Source organism: Odocoileus virginianus, chromosome 12 (assembly GCF_023699985.2).
Source record: "Odocoileus virginianus isolate 20LAN1187 ecotype Illinois chromosome 12, Ovbor_1.2, whole genome shotgun sequence".
Classification (NCBI taxonomy): domain Eukaryota; kingdom Metazoa; phylum Chordata; class Mammalia; order Artiodactyla; family Cervidae; genus Odocoileus; species Odocoileus virginianus.
The window spans coordinates 31,111,745-31,125,240 of NC_069685.1; the positions used below are offsets into that span (position 1 = coordinate 31,111,745).

At 40.4% G+C, this 13,496-nt stretch overlaps 1 long non-coding RNA gene across 1 annotated transcript; it reads right to left on the reverse strand.

Moving 5' to 3' along the window:
• Positions 1 to 912: 912 nt before the first annotated feature.
• Positions 913 to 11,960, reverse strand: LOC110142265 (uncharacterized). The gene is made up of 3 exons (XR_011490532.1): positions 11,876 to 11,960; positions 11,067 to 11,147; positions 913 to 995 (listed from the first exon to the last, which is right to left on the reverse strand). It is a non-coding gene; the product is annotated as an uncharacterized lncRNA (long non-coding RNA).
• Positions 11,961 to 13,496: the final 1,536 nt, after the last annotated feature.

Consider the following 13,496-nt stretch of genomic DNA (forward strand, 5'->3'; position numbering starts at 1 on the left):
ATAATCAAATGTAATCCTTGAAAAAAACTCAGAATAATTTAGTCTGGAAGTCATGAAAAAAAATATATTATTCACAAGGGCAAAATATAAACACCAAGTACGCTGGGAGCCTAGAGCATCAGAACCTAAGCCTGCCCTGAACTTCAGGGAAGGCTTTTTTTTTTTAATAGAAGTCACTGCAGGAAATAAATCTTCAAAGAGCCACAGTAATCAGTTAGGCATTGTGGTGATAGGATGACCCTGGTGGGAGTGGAAGGAGGGATGAGGGCATTCCAGGCAGACTGACAGAATGAGAAAAGGCACATACATGAGAAGAAAAAAAAAAAACCCAAGAGCGTGGGTAGCTTTCATTTCCTGTAGATGTGAGGGCAGCACATGAGAAGCTGGAAAAGGAGGCTGGATGCGCCAACAGAGACAGGAAACTTTATCCCCAGAGCAGCCACAGCAGAGCCTCTGACAGGCTTTTGTTTGCAGAGATCTCTCTAGCAGCTGGGAGGCAGATGGATTCGGGGGTCAAGGCAGCTGGCCGGGAGCCTGGTTGGGTGGCTGGGGGCACTGGCCATTTGAGGAATGATGAGAAACTCTACAAACACAGTGATACTATGAAAAAGAGGGTCCAAGGTCGAAAAGTTTTCGAAATAAAACGGGCAGAGTTTAGAATGGGTGATTGGATTCGGGTAGGGGTGGATGAGGAAGAAGGAAGCAATAAGGAAAATGTCTAGATCTGCAGAGGGTGAAGGCGGGTGCCACCCAGAACAGCATACGGAACGCAGGCACAGCAAGTGTGAGGGAGAACAGAGCCCGCTTAGGAACTCCAGCTCTCAGTTCTCACAATCTGCTGGAGCTAATGAATTCCATTAAAGAGAGACACGCTTCCCAAAGGTAAAGCTGTGCATCAACTTTCTTACCTGACCTGGAAAGGTGATGTCTCTTCTTGCTGAGACTTCAATCCAGGGTCATCATTCACTTAGACGTTTAAAAATCAGAATTGAAGTCTAAGAAAAAAAGATATTACATATAAAATTGAAGATAATTTTATATTACATATAAAATTGAAGATAATTTTATATTACATATAAAATTGAAGATAATTTTATATTACATATAAAATTGAAGATAAGAGTCGGCAAATAAGCATTTCACGCTATAGTCAGTTTCTCAAAAGCTTGACCTATTTGGATGCTTCACATATAGTGGACAGACAAACTTTTTCAGTGATGACAAACTTTACATAGTTTTTGCTGGGGGCTGACTTCTCAGTGAATACTTATTTTATACTCACACAACTCAATGCTATAGGCACTGCTATTTTTTATTTACATATTAAAAAGGTTGAAACTGAGGCCTAGAATCACACACTAGAAGTGGCAGAGCTAAGATTCGATCCTGGACAATCTAATTTCCCAGTCTGTGCTCTTTGCTGTCACACGAGGCTGTATTTCTCACAATATGAAGAGGTCTTAACAAGAATGTTCACCTTGTTCTGACATCATCTTAAAACAGAATCCAATTACAGTTGCAAAAATGATACAGTAATACCGGATTATTTTATGTTTTAAAAATTGCAAACTTGAGGACTTCTCTGGTAGTCCAGTGGCTAAGACTCTGAGCTCCCAGTGCAGAGGTCCTGGGTTTGATCCCTGGTCAGGGAACTAGATCCCACATGCTGCAACCAAGACTTGAGATGCTGATGGCCCGTGAGCTTAGTTAAGAGGAGTTAGGCTGTGGCACCTCACCAGATGAGTGGTCCCCTCACTGCCCCTCACTGAACCTGGAGTCTTAGCCCCCTGGTCTTATACAGAATTCGCTTTCTGCGGCCACAGAAATTCAGTCCCACCTCATCAACAGAGGTTTCCTGCCTACACAAACCTCTTAAAATTCCTGTTTGATGCTGGGTCACAGAAACTTCATCTTTGTTTTGAATATTTTCTTTCATTTATTTAACTCTTAGTACTTAAATATTTTATCTATCAATCCAATGGGTTTGAAACTGAAAAAAATTATTATGCACGGCCTTGTTCTGTCTTTGAAAGAAGTAATGGTTTCTTACTTTTGTAACCAAAGTGATACATACTCACACATTTAAATAAATTTTAACTAAAATTAGATTTAAATGTAGTTCGTTTTAACAGATGTAATCTTCATATTTCAAAGGATTAACACTCAACAAACTCATCACAGTGGGTTAGGAAATATATTTAAGAAACCAACAAAGAAATCACTGAAGTTCTTTGAGAATCTAATAGTTCTAGTCATTGAGAATCTAGAGATGTATAAAAGTTCTAACTCAAGTATTTTAAGGATAGTACAGGGATGGTCTTGACAGACATCTACAGATAAGAAGGCAGAAAGGGTTTCTGAACACATTCCTTTACACATATTTTTGTTCTTCTCAATAAAGACTTATGTATCACTATCATATATATATGTGTGTGTGTGTTAAGTCACTTTAGTCGGGTCTAACTCTTTGTGACGCTATGGACCGTAGCCCACCAGACTCCTCTGTCCACGGGATTCTCCAGGCAAGAATACTGGAGTGGGCTGCTGTTTCTTACTTTGGAGGATCTTCCTGACCCAGAAATTGAACCCATGTCTCTTATATCTCCTGCATTGGCAGGCAGGTTCTTTACCACTAGCACCACCTGGGAAGCCTATATATGTATATATATAGAGAGAGAGAGAGTGCGCGCGCATGAGACCTTTAGAAGTAATAAAAACTAATATTGAGTGATTACTATATGACCAGCACTTTTCAAGTATTTTATGTGTTTTAATTTCCTTAATTCTCAAAGTGTGTACAGAAGTATTAATTTCATTTCACAGATGCCAACATAGAAAAGCAGTTTATATAAGGCCACAGAGTTGGTAAATAACGGACTATTTTCAAAATATTTAACGGAATCTTTTTTTTACAGTGTATTTTCATTAATTTAAAAGCATAAGTTTTTTTTTTCCCAAAAATATAACAAAATACAATTTAAACTGTGACCAGCATAACTTATTTGAATAAAGACCATGACATGCTACAAATATGACAAGATGCTGTTGAAGAAGTTGATATCTGGAAAAATTTTATGAGAAATTTTTCTGCTGGAAATACAGTGATTGAATTTTTTTTTTCAACAAGGAATAAAAACACATGGCCTGAATTTACAACATTAAAACAGAAACTGATCTAATTTTTTTGAGATATGTATTCATTACAATCTAAAGCAACACAGTTATGAAGCACACAACCTTCCTACAGTTCTAGGGTGTTTAATCATGTTTGCACTTTGGAGAAATAAAAACCCTACTTGCTGTTTTCTTATTCCCATAAATTGCCCAGTGATGTTTAAGTTATTTATCATACTCAAGTATTTTATAGGTAGTGATGATAAATTTATTTCTGCCCCTCCACAGTATACAGGAGACAAATTCAATACTGTGGTAGAAGATAGTGCAGTATTAAAAAGAAAGAAAGGCAAGAGTGTTCTTTTACTCCTAACTTAAGTAACTCATGTTCATGTCATATTGATTGATTTTATTAATGTCCATGAAATGGAAATCTCTATCTGCTTTAGTGTACATGAAAGAAGAAAAATGACACCACCATTTTGGAAAACAGCTTCAGTGTCATACAGAGTTAAACAGATGCCTAACATTCACACAACAAAGAAAAAAGGAAATATTTTTTTGTACCAAATTCATGCATGAATGATCATAGAAGTTTTATTTGTAATAACTCCAAACTGGGAAAAAAAAAACCACAATGTCCATCAACAAATGAATAAACAAACATATTGTGGTATACCCAAACTTGAAAATACTACTCAGCAATAGAAATGAATGAACTACTGACACATTCAACAATGTAGATGAATCTCAAAATAATTATTTTGAATGAAAAAAGTCGGCCACCTGCAAAAAAAAAAACCAAACTGTTCATACTGGATAAATCCATAGAAAAATGAAAACTAAGTTATGGTGGCAGAAAACAGATTAGTGGTCATGGGCTGGGATGGGGGCATAGACAGCAGAGAAGGGAGGGAAGGAGACGAGGAAACTTTTAAGGGAGAGAAGTATGTTCACAATCTTTTCGACATGATGCTTTCCTCTGTGTGTGTATGTGTATGTGTGAAAACTTATCGAATTCTAAAATTTGAGTTTACACAGTATATTTATGTTAATTATTCCTTAATAAAGCTTTTAAACTTTTTTAAAATAATAAATACAACATAAAAGGAATGACTGTGAAGGCAGTAATCTAAAACCTTTCTTAAAAGGCTTATCTGTATCATCAGTATGGAAAGTTATTCACTTGTTATTTTAGAATAGCTACTAGAGTATAACTGTACTGCATTTAAATTTTTTCCCAGAATCCACTTAACAGATTGTAATTGCTTGTTGAAGCTAATCTAAGTAATCTTTTTAAATGGGTTTCTTTTTTCTGCCCTGCAACTAATACATTTTAGAGTGTGTTCTTATTATAATTTTCTTGAAAATTTTTTAAAAAGTGGACATTTGATGCTCACTAATATAAGAAAACTGCCTTTCCATAAATATTCCCCATAGCTAACTTTCTTTGCTATAATATTATCCAATTATTGATTATTCTTTTCCAGAAAATCAGGTTAAATTACTCCTAATTTCCAGAAATGGACTGATAGCACATTCTTTTATGTACTTGTTCAAAAAGAAAAGTGGATTGACCGTCTTCAAATTTCCCATTTCCTAATTGCAGTAGCTAAAGGACTGTCCAATATATCAGCCTAATGACGGTCCCTAACAACAGTGTGATTCAATAGCTAGAAAACCCTCACTCCCAGATTGCTTGAGGACATTTACCCTAAATCATAGAAACCATGGGCTCCACCTAGTGGCATTTCTCCCAGTTGCTATTCTAGTTTTACTTAGCTTTTTGTTCATGACATTACTTTTATTTAAATTGTTTTATTAATAATAAATAATAACATATATAACTTTTTATACACTGTAATACTAATATTCAGTAGAGTTGTAGTCTTCATCATTTTTGTAATTATATCTTATAACTATAGTATTAAATACTTAATACCATCTTTTGATTTGATTTATGCTAAATGGAAAGAAAATGGGATCTTTTCCTAATAGTAAGGAAATGGAGAGATGTATATGATAACATTTTCTAAAAAGGGAGTCCATTAACCAGTCTGTATAATCTGTAATATTATGTTCAAGGAAATGAATCTAATGATTCCATAATATAAATTATACAAAGCAATGAGCTCACGATCAAAGTTTTAATGTCTCTACAGCCTTTTATCTGCAAATGGTTGCTGTTTAAGACATCTAATTTCTTCACCAGAGTATCTTATTTTTTTACTTGAAAAGTTGTAACCACATGTGGTTCACATTGAGATTAATTAAACAGGCACTTGCTACATGCAAATTAGGAATTGTGAAATGATCATCCATTTTGCTCAACAGACAAAAAGATACTTGGTGGTTCAGACTGAGCAGCCTGTTGAGAAAGCACGTTCCATTGCCACTAGGTCAGACCCTGAGGAAAATGTGGGTTCCCCCGACGTGCTAGCGAGGGCTTCTAAATACAAAACTTTTGAGCAGCATATCTTGAGCTGGGAGTCAGATCCTTATCCTTGATTCCTTTTATCTGTGCTTCAAATGTTTTCACTTCTCTCTTTGACATCCCTTCCGTTCATTCACCAACCCACTTACATATGTGTAAAGGACACGCACACATGGCTTTCACAGCTTTTGTAATTATGACTAGAGCCGAGCCTTTAAACTCACACTAAAGAGAGGTATTGATGGGAAGAACTTTCGAGGACAACCAAGGGTGGAGGCCAGGTCACAGCTGATAGGGGCATTCCTCAGCCCTTCCAGAACCGGGTTGAGGTCCACAACCTACTAGGGCTTCCTGGAGCCATCCAACTCTTGCAATGAGACTCTGTATAGGCAGAGGGTTCAGAAGGTTCAACAGTCTGCCCTCCCAGAGCACTGGAGATCCTGCTGTGGCCTAAGTTGCACAGTACACGTGTATGTGTGCCTGCAGGCTAAGTCACTGCAGGCCCGTCTGACTCTTTGTGACCTGATGGACTGCAGCCCGCCAGGCTCCTCTGTCCGTGGGATTCTCCAGACAAGAATACTGGAGTGGGTTGCCATGTCCTCCTCCAGGGAATCTTCCCCACTCAGAGACAGAACCCAGGCCTCTTATGCCCCCTGCACTGGCAGCAGGTTCTTTACCACTAGCGCTGCCCGGGAAGCCCCCTGCATAAGTGGAGGTCCTGGCATATCACAGATGACCAGTGAAGATTGCAAAAAACCCAGCCCCGAGCCTCTGCTCTACAGTTGAGTTCCTATGTAACACTGCACCCTTTTCATTTAGAGTTAATACAAAAAGTAAATATATATGTAAATATTTAATAAATACATATGTATATATATGTCCACTGAACTAACCTGTATTAAAAAATACACGAAAGCACTGACCGCCAATAGCTTAGGAGGGGCATCCCCTTCTGAGAATCTCTTCAGGAGTATGCTGTCCTTATGCAGGTGAGGAACTTCCCTCTACCTTTAGGAAAACCTCATGTTTCACATACATGCTCAGTTGCTCAGTTGTGTCTTACTCTTTGTGACCCCAGGGATGAAAGCCCGCCAGGCTCCTTTGTCCATGGGATTTTCCAGGCAAGAACACTGGAGTGGGTTGCCATTTCCTCCTCCAGGGGATCTTCCCAACTCAGGGATTGAACCTGTGTCTGCTGCATTGCAGGCAGATTCTTTACCGCTGAACCATTGAGGAAGCCCAGGTTTCATACTGTTCCATTACAAAACATTGAAATACATTCATGGTCTAGAAAGAGGAGGACACTACCTACCTTCTTCCCTTCCTCCCTCTTTTGTTCCAGATTACAACTAGGAAATCAGATGTAAATAATTCCTATAGGAAGTAAAAGCAGAGTTCTCAATATGGGACACTGGTCTGATGAAGAGGTTAGGAGTCACATAGAAAATGTAATCACATGCACATGTTTGGTGGGACACGCAGGAGCCATGTGGCTCTTTTGGTTAGTGGTGATTTCAAATGAGAGTCTAGAAGCACAGGGCTTTCATATGGTTGCCATAGAGACAAATAAGCAATTTATAGAATCTCAAACATAGAGGATTAATTTTAATAACTTCCATCAAGAAGTAATATAACATTGTAGCTGATAGCACAAGCTCTGGTGCCAAGTTACCGGGGTGCAAATCCCTACTTCATAACAGATGACGTGTATGTCCTTGGGCAAGGTAATTAATTTTCCCCTACCTTAATATTATTATCTATAAAACAAATACAGTAACAGTATAAACATGGTCAGGTTATTACATGATTTAAGTGAATTCAGATACCATATATACACATACATGCCACGTGGGCTTCCCAGCTGGCGCTAGTGGTACAGAACCAGCCTGCCAGTGCAAGAGACATAAGAGTCGCCAGCTCAATCCCCGGGTCAGTAAGATCCCCTGTAGGAGGGCACGGCGACCACTCCAGTATTCTTGCCTGAAGAATCCTATGGACAGAGGAGCCTGGCAGGCTACAGTCCATAGGGTCACAAAAAGTTGGATACAACCGTGGTGACTTAGCACACACACATATATACACACATGCATATATATATGTATTCACACAGAGACATAAAACAGCATCCTACATACTTAGCGCACAATACATGCTGTTTATTAGTCTATGTCATTATGAAGACATGTAAATTCTGGTTACCTGCTCTGCAGAAGACATTTGTGTGTCTGAATGAGATTTTTCTTTGGAGAGCCTGGTCTGACCTCTCTGTGCACATTATCATTATATTCTCAATATGAAAAAATTATCTTCTTTGAGTCTTCATTTTCTCAAAATTAAGGTTGCTTCTTTGTCCCCCTCTCCAAATTTTTGGCTCAAATAATTACTAACTTACATGATTCTCTCCCTTCTATGTAAACTCTGAACTGCTGAGGACAAGATGGTTTAAGCTCTTTTGGTGATGAGATACCTCACATAACGGAAACTTATTGTGAGAATATGTGTGGAATCTCACCCTTTCATCAACAGAAGTTTTAGCAGTGAGCTATGACATGACTCTTGACTCTTGATCTCTTCTTCTATTTAAGTGTTCCCTCTGCTTTTTTCTGCTAACAGCTGGTTGATATCTTCCAGGTTTCCCATGCCAATTCAGGAAGCTCTAGCTTTGTTCATAGGAAAAGTTCAGCAAAGACAACCCTCCTCTGGCCAGTCTCCAGATTGGCTATGCCTGGTCAAAAGCCAGCTCCCATACAGGGATTCTCAAACTCTACTGTAAATTAAAGCACCTGGGAGCTCAGGGAAACACAGACTGCTGAGCCTTACCCAGTTTCCAGTCTGTGGGTCTGTAGATGGGGCCTGAGTATTTGCACCTATGAACGGCCCCCAGGTGATGCTGAGGCTGTTGTTCCAGGGACCACACTTTAGTACATCCATCAAAAAGCAGTGATTGTCTTTGTCTCAAGAAATAATTTGGGCCATGTCCCACTGCAGTGGATATAAAAGAAGCAGTTTCTTTAGAAGTAGAAGTCAGGATTTCATAGCCTCAAGTAAATCATACCTCAATAAAGCTGATTAAAAATTAAAAGTTACGTTAAAGCCAGGAATTCCAGCCAGACATCCACTGAGAATTGCTTTCTATCAGAATCTTTACCTCCTTCATGCATTCCCTGGTCTCTGAACCAAGGTTAGTTAACCTACAGTTTTCTGATTTTTTTTTTTTTTTCCTATAAAATGGCTCCATTTCCTCTACACTCCACTGTGGTGGCGGCGGCTCAATCCTGTCTGAGTCTTGTGACCCCGTGGACTGTAGCCCACCAGGCTCCTCTGTCCCTGGGATTCTCCAGGCAAGAATACTGAAGTGAGCGTCCATTTCCTACTCCAGGGGGTCTTCTCGACCCAGGGATCGAACCCAGATCTCCTGCAGTGCAGGCAGATTCTTTACTGCTGAGCCCCAGGGAAGCCCACACTCCACAGTAGTCTTAAACTATTAGCTCTCTCTCAGGCATACACAGACATTTCTCTTTCAGTATTTCAGAGTCCTGTACATTATCCCTAAAAACATAGAAACACAGATAGGAAAACAATTTCCTATTAATCATGTGTCAATAACTACCTGGAGAAAAAGGCCCCCAAATAAGTTTAAATATAAATAGTATTATGGAGACTTTACTATGTCCAGAAGTGGTGGTATTTTTCTTTATGACTCTCTAGTTTTCTCATTCATGAGCTCCAGAGTTCATTTTCACAGTGCAACACCTTGCAAAATAAGTTTTAAGTAGTGGAAGTCACTTTCCTGGGTAATAATGTTAAGTGTACACAGTAAGTAAAAAATTAAAGGCAGAACTGCTCTGCTTGAAACGAACACAGGGAACCAACATCTTGTCAGGCAGCCTTTTTTCTCCTCACTTTCCCCACAGAGTGGTGGCCAAGGTGTCTCCTCTTGTCCCTGGGCTCTGGGAACCCAATCAGGAAACCTCTGGCAGAGTGGAAATAGTGTGAATATTATAGCAGAAGGATCAGTCTTCGGTTTCCACCCATCACTCAGCAGTGGGAATTTCAGCAAATGTCCCTTCTGAGAGTCAGTTTCCTCATCCAAAAATCGGGATAGAAATCCTTTGCTCGATGTATTGTTGTGATAAACTTGAGAATACTCAAGTCCCTGCAATATAGAAAGTTTCATGCGTATCATTTCCCTCTATTTCCTTTTGGATTTTGAATTGGAAAAGCTGTGACACACGGAAACATCAAGAGTTCACGTTTTATTCTCTCCCAGGCACACGAAGTCCAAGAGAAAGCAATGGAGATGTGAGACCTACAGCAAGAATTCTCAGAACTAGGTTTTAGGTCAAAGGGATTTTATTTTTAACCTCCAAAGTATCAAAGTATGAAAACCACTAAATAAATGGAAATAAAGTTCCCTCTTAGAAGCCCCATCACAGAAGAGATAATCAGAACATATGCCTTCCAGGCCACTTCAGCTGCTGTACTTATAACACTATCTAATATTTGTGCAGATTCATTGTGGATTTAGTCATTTAAATTTCTAAAAGTTTAATTAACAAAAAATCAGAAGGAAAGCTCAGAATTGAATAACCTTTCTTGATCAGATAAATAATACAGTTTTTCAGAAAATTTTCCTGAGCTCCTCCCTGAAATTTCCCCAAGCCAACATTTCTCTCAGAATGAAGAATAAATACATAGATTTGCCTGCTTTAGACATTCAGTTTAAATTAAGAGAAGACATCTGAAAATGAATAAAGGTTTCAATAAATTTAAAAAATATATCAATTTTATATTGGTATGTTTGTGTAGTTATTTGCACAGCTAATTGGCTGTACTGAAGTGCATATTATGGGTAAGAGACACATTCTATTATCTGAACGTGTCTGCCTTATATGATGATCAGGAGTCATTTTCCCTAGCCAAGTTAGGAAAGTGAATATGTCAACATTGAAGGCAGACAATGGCTTGTGAAGGGCAAAATTATGTATTTTTCCTGCCAGTCCAAGACAAACACTCTTGTGCACAATGTCTGTGCACCACCATGTCTGAAATTTCTGAATTACACTTTGAGGCACAGGCTGGGGCAAAGTCAATGTGTAAAGTAAATGGACATCTTCTCTGGTGCATATCAGCTACTTCTGCATTCCTAGTCTCCTGCATGGGAAAGAAAGCATGTGTCCAGGCTCAACGCTCTGCATTCCAGATGGGAAATGGAGCCAAACTACATGACTTTGCCAGGGGAGGGGATAATGTGATCATGGGCGTTCCGGTCACATGCCTCCAGCCCCCACTGTGCATTGTCCTTTCAGAAGCCCCTCATGCACCTCCCACTCCGCCTACGCTCATTCTATTCTCTTCCCCACCAGCCGCCCCCACCTCGACCTCTAGCCTGTCTCATAAAACTGCTCTTCAGGAAATGGTGCAGCTGCTCACCTAGCGGCTCAGCCAGAGGTTACCCTGACAACCCTCTCTTCCTCTGCTCTCATCAAATCTATCGTCACTCCCATCTCCTACATACCTCATTAGAGTCGGTCCATTTCTCTTCAACTTCAGGGCCACCACCTTTGAGCGGCTTCCCAACTTCTCCCCTGTGGTCACTCTACAATCAGAGTAACTGTTTATAATACAAATTACTAGCAGTTTTCAGTGCTTGATCGTTGCCTTGAAGATAGAGTCCAATTTCTCGAGACCTGCCATAGTATGGACTCTGGCTGTCTTTTGTCATTCCTTTCTATTCTTCCCTGTCTTTCACTCTCTGTCAATATAGAAATCTTTCATTTATTTGAAAGCACACAATTCTTTCTTTGGGTTTTTTAAACTGGCATTTTAACTTTTTCACTTTTAACACAGAGAATCTAAATCAGTTCATATGCAGAGTTCCACTGAAGCTTTAAAGACCAGCAAGAGGCTATTCCCTTCAGGACTTGGTCACTCGACCACCACCAGGCATCTACTTGCCAGGCCACCTTCCCAGAACAGGGGCCCAACCCTTGGGGTCCCAGGAAAACCTCATAAGCATTAGTACTGGAGGACTCTGTGCAACTGATGACCCCAGTTGGAAGCAACTGGGGAACACAGAGGGTCAGAAAGTTCTCCAAGGTGAGAAGAAGACCAGGACCAGGGTCCCCTTCCTGAACAGTACCACACATCCCTACTGATCAAGTGCTGGAGGGAGATCCAAAATTTTTGAGGACGCACTCAAAAGGTCATGCCTAGATTAGAGTTTCTATTTACCTAGAGTCTAAGGGACCGAGGGAAGTCCACCTTTTCAAATTTCATCTTTCTGACTCAAATCACTAAATTTGGACAGTGTAGGGGAAAAATTACCATATGGTTAAGAACCTTTGTGCATTTAACAGATTTTCACAGAGGACTTCTTAAGTTGAACAGGAATATATTACAGGGATGAAGTGGAGAAATGTGTGTGCTCAGGTCATGTCTGACTCTTTGTGACCTCATAGGCCATAGCCCGCCAGGCTCCTGTGTTCATGGAACTTTCCAGGCAAGAATACTGGAGTGGGTTGCCACTTCCTCCTCCAGGGCATCTGCCTGACCCAGGGATTGAACCTGCATCTTCTGCGTTGACAGGCAGCTTCTTTAACACTGCAGCACCTGGGAAGCCCCATTACCAGGATACAGAGATAATGAAAGCTGAGGGCAGATCTATGGATGGCCATGAAAAGGAATTAGAACAAATAATTTTAAAATTTTCAGATATTTCTTTTACTAATTCTCATCTCTGCTCTTCCTGTACATTATTTCCCTTCATCCCTCTGAAGACTGACTTTTTTTTTGCTTTGTGCACAATGTAATTACAGATGAAGCACAGCTCTCTAGCTAATATGTTGGAAATCGACAGTCTTGCAGCTTCAGGTCCAAGTTGGAAGTGGTCCCAGCTTAAAGTTTCTGAAAGAGAGAACCTGATGGGTTCACACTGTTGCTTAGCTGTCCACATCTGACCCAATAAGCCGTATCCACATAACCCTCAGGGCCACGTGTCTGTATCCCAATGGGAGGTTGACGCAGAAGAGTTTCTGGGGTCCCACTGTCCCACCACCCCGAGGCTTACTCCACAGCGCCACCTGCCTTCCTAGTTCCTGCCCTACACATCTGTGTCCCCAACACTGTCTAAAGAACTGTTTACTCTCTTGCAGGCCCCAAATCCATGTAATAGTGTAAAATTCTTCCATCTTGCCTGCTCCATGAAATATTTTCTTTTTCATCGCAAAAGGCGATAACTAGGAGAAGGTAGGGTAGGAGGAGTTACCTTTTTTCCTGCCAGTAGGACACCAACCTATGAGGTCTCAGAAAATATTCTTCCCTTTTCACAAATGCTAGAAGTCCCGATTTTATTCCCTATTTATTATCACCCCCTTGTGTAAGACAGGCGCTATTCCAAATGAACTGGGTCAGGATCTAATCTATCTATCCTTATCACTGCCGTCCCAAGAATCCTATCCCAAGCCAAGGTCCCTTCCCCTGTCAGCTGATATGCTGCACATTGTTCTAACATGCTGAGAATTATCAGCACAATCGACTTGGCTATACTAAAAGTTTTAAACTCTCCAGCTGCCTTTTTTCCTCTTAACCTCTTTGTTCATCATGATCGTAGAGCCCTGTCGGAAGCTACCCACGGACAGGTCCTGCGAGGACTGAACTGGCTGAAGGCATGGGGCTTCGCCCCTCAGAGCATGAGTCTCCGCAAGGTGTAACAGGAGATGACTTGCCAGTCTTCCTTTTGGTGGTACTATTTCGTTTTAACAAGGCAATAGAAGTGGTCAGCATCCAGTTTACTGAAAGGTCTCCTTTAGTTATACTCTTACCTCCTGGTTCCCTCCCACCACAAGCCTGTAACTTTTGGGTGAAACACAGGAAAACCGCCCTCAGCAGCGGTGCGCTCTCTGGGCTGCGGCGTTGCAGGAAGCCTCGGACACGCGGTACTCGTTTT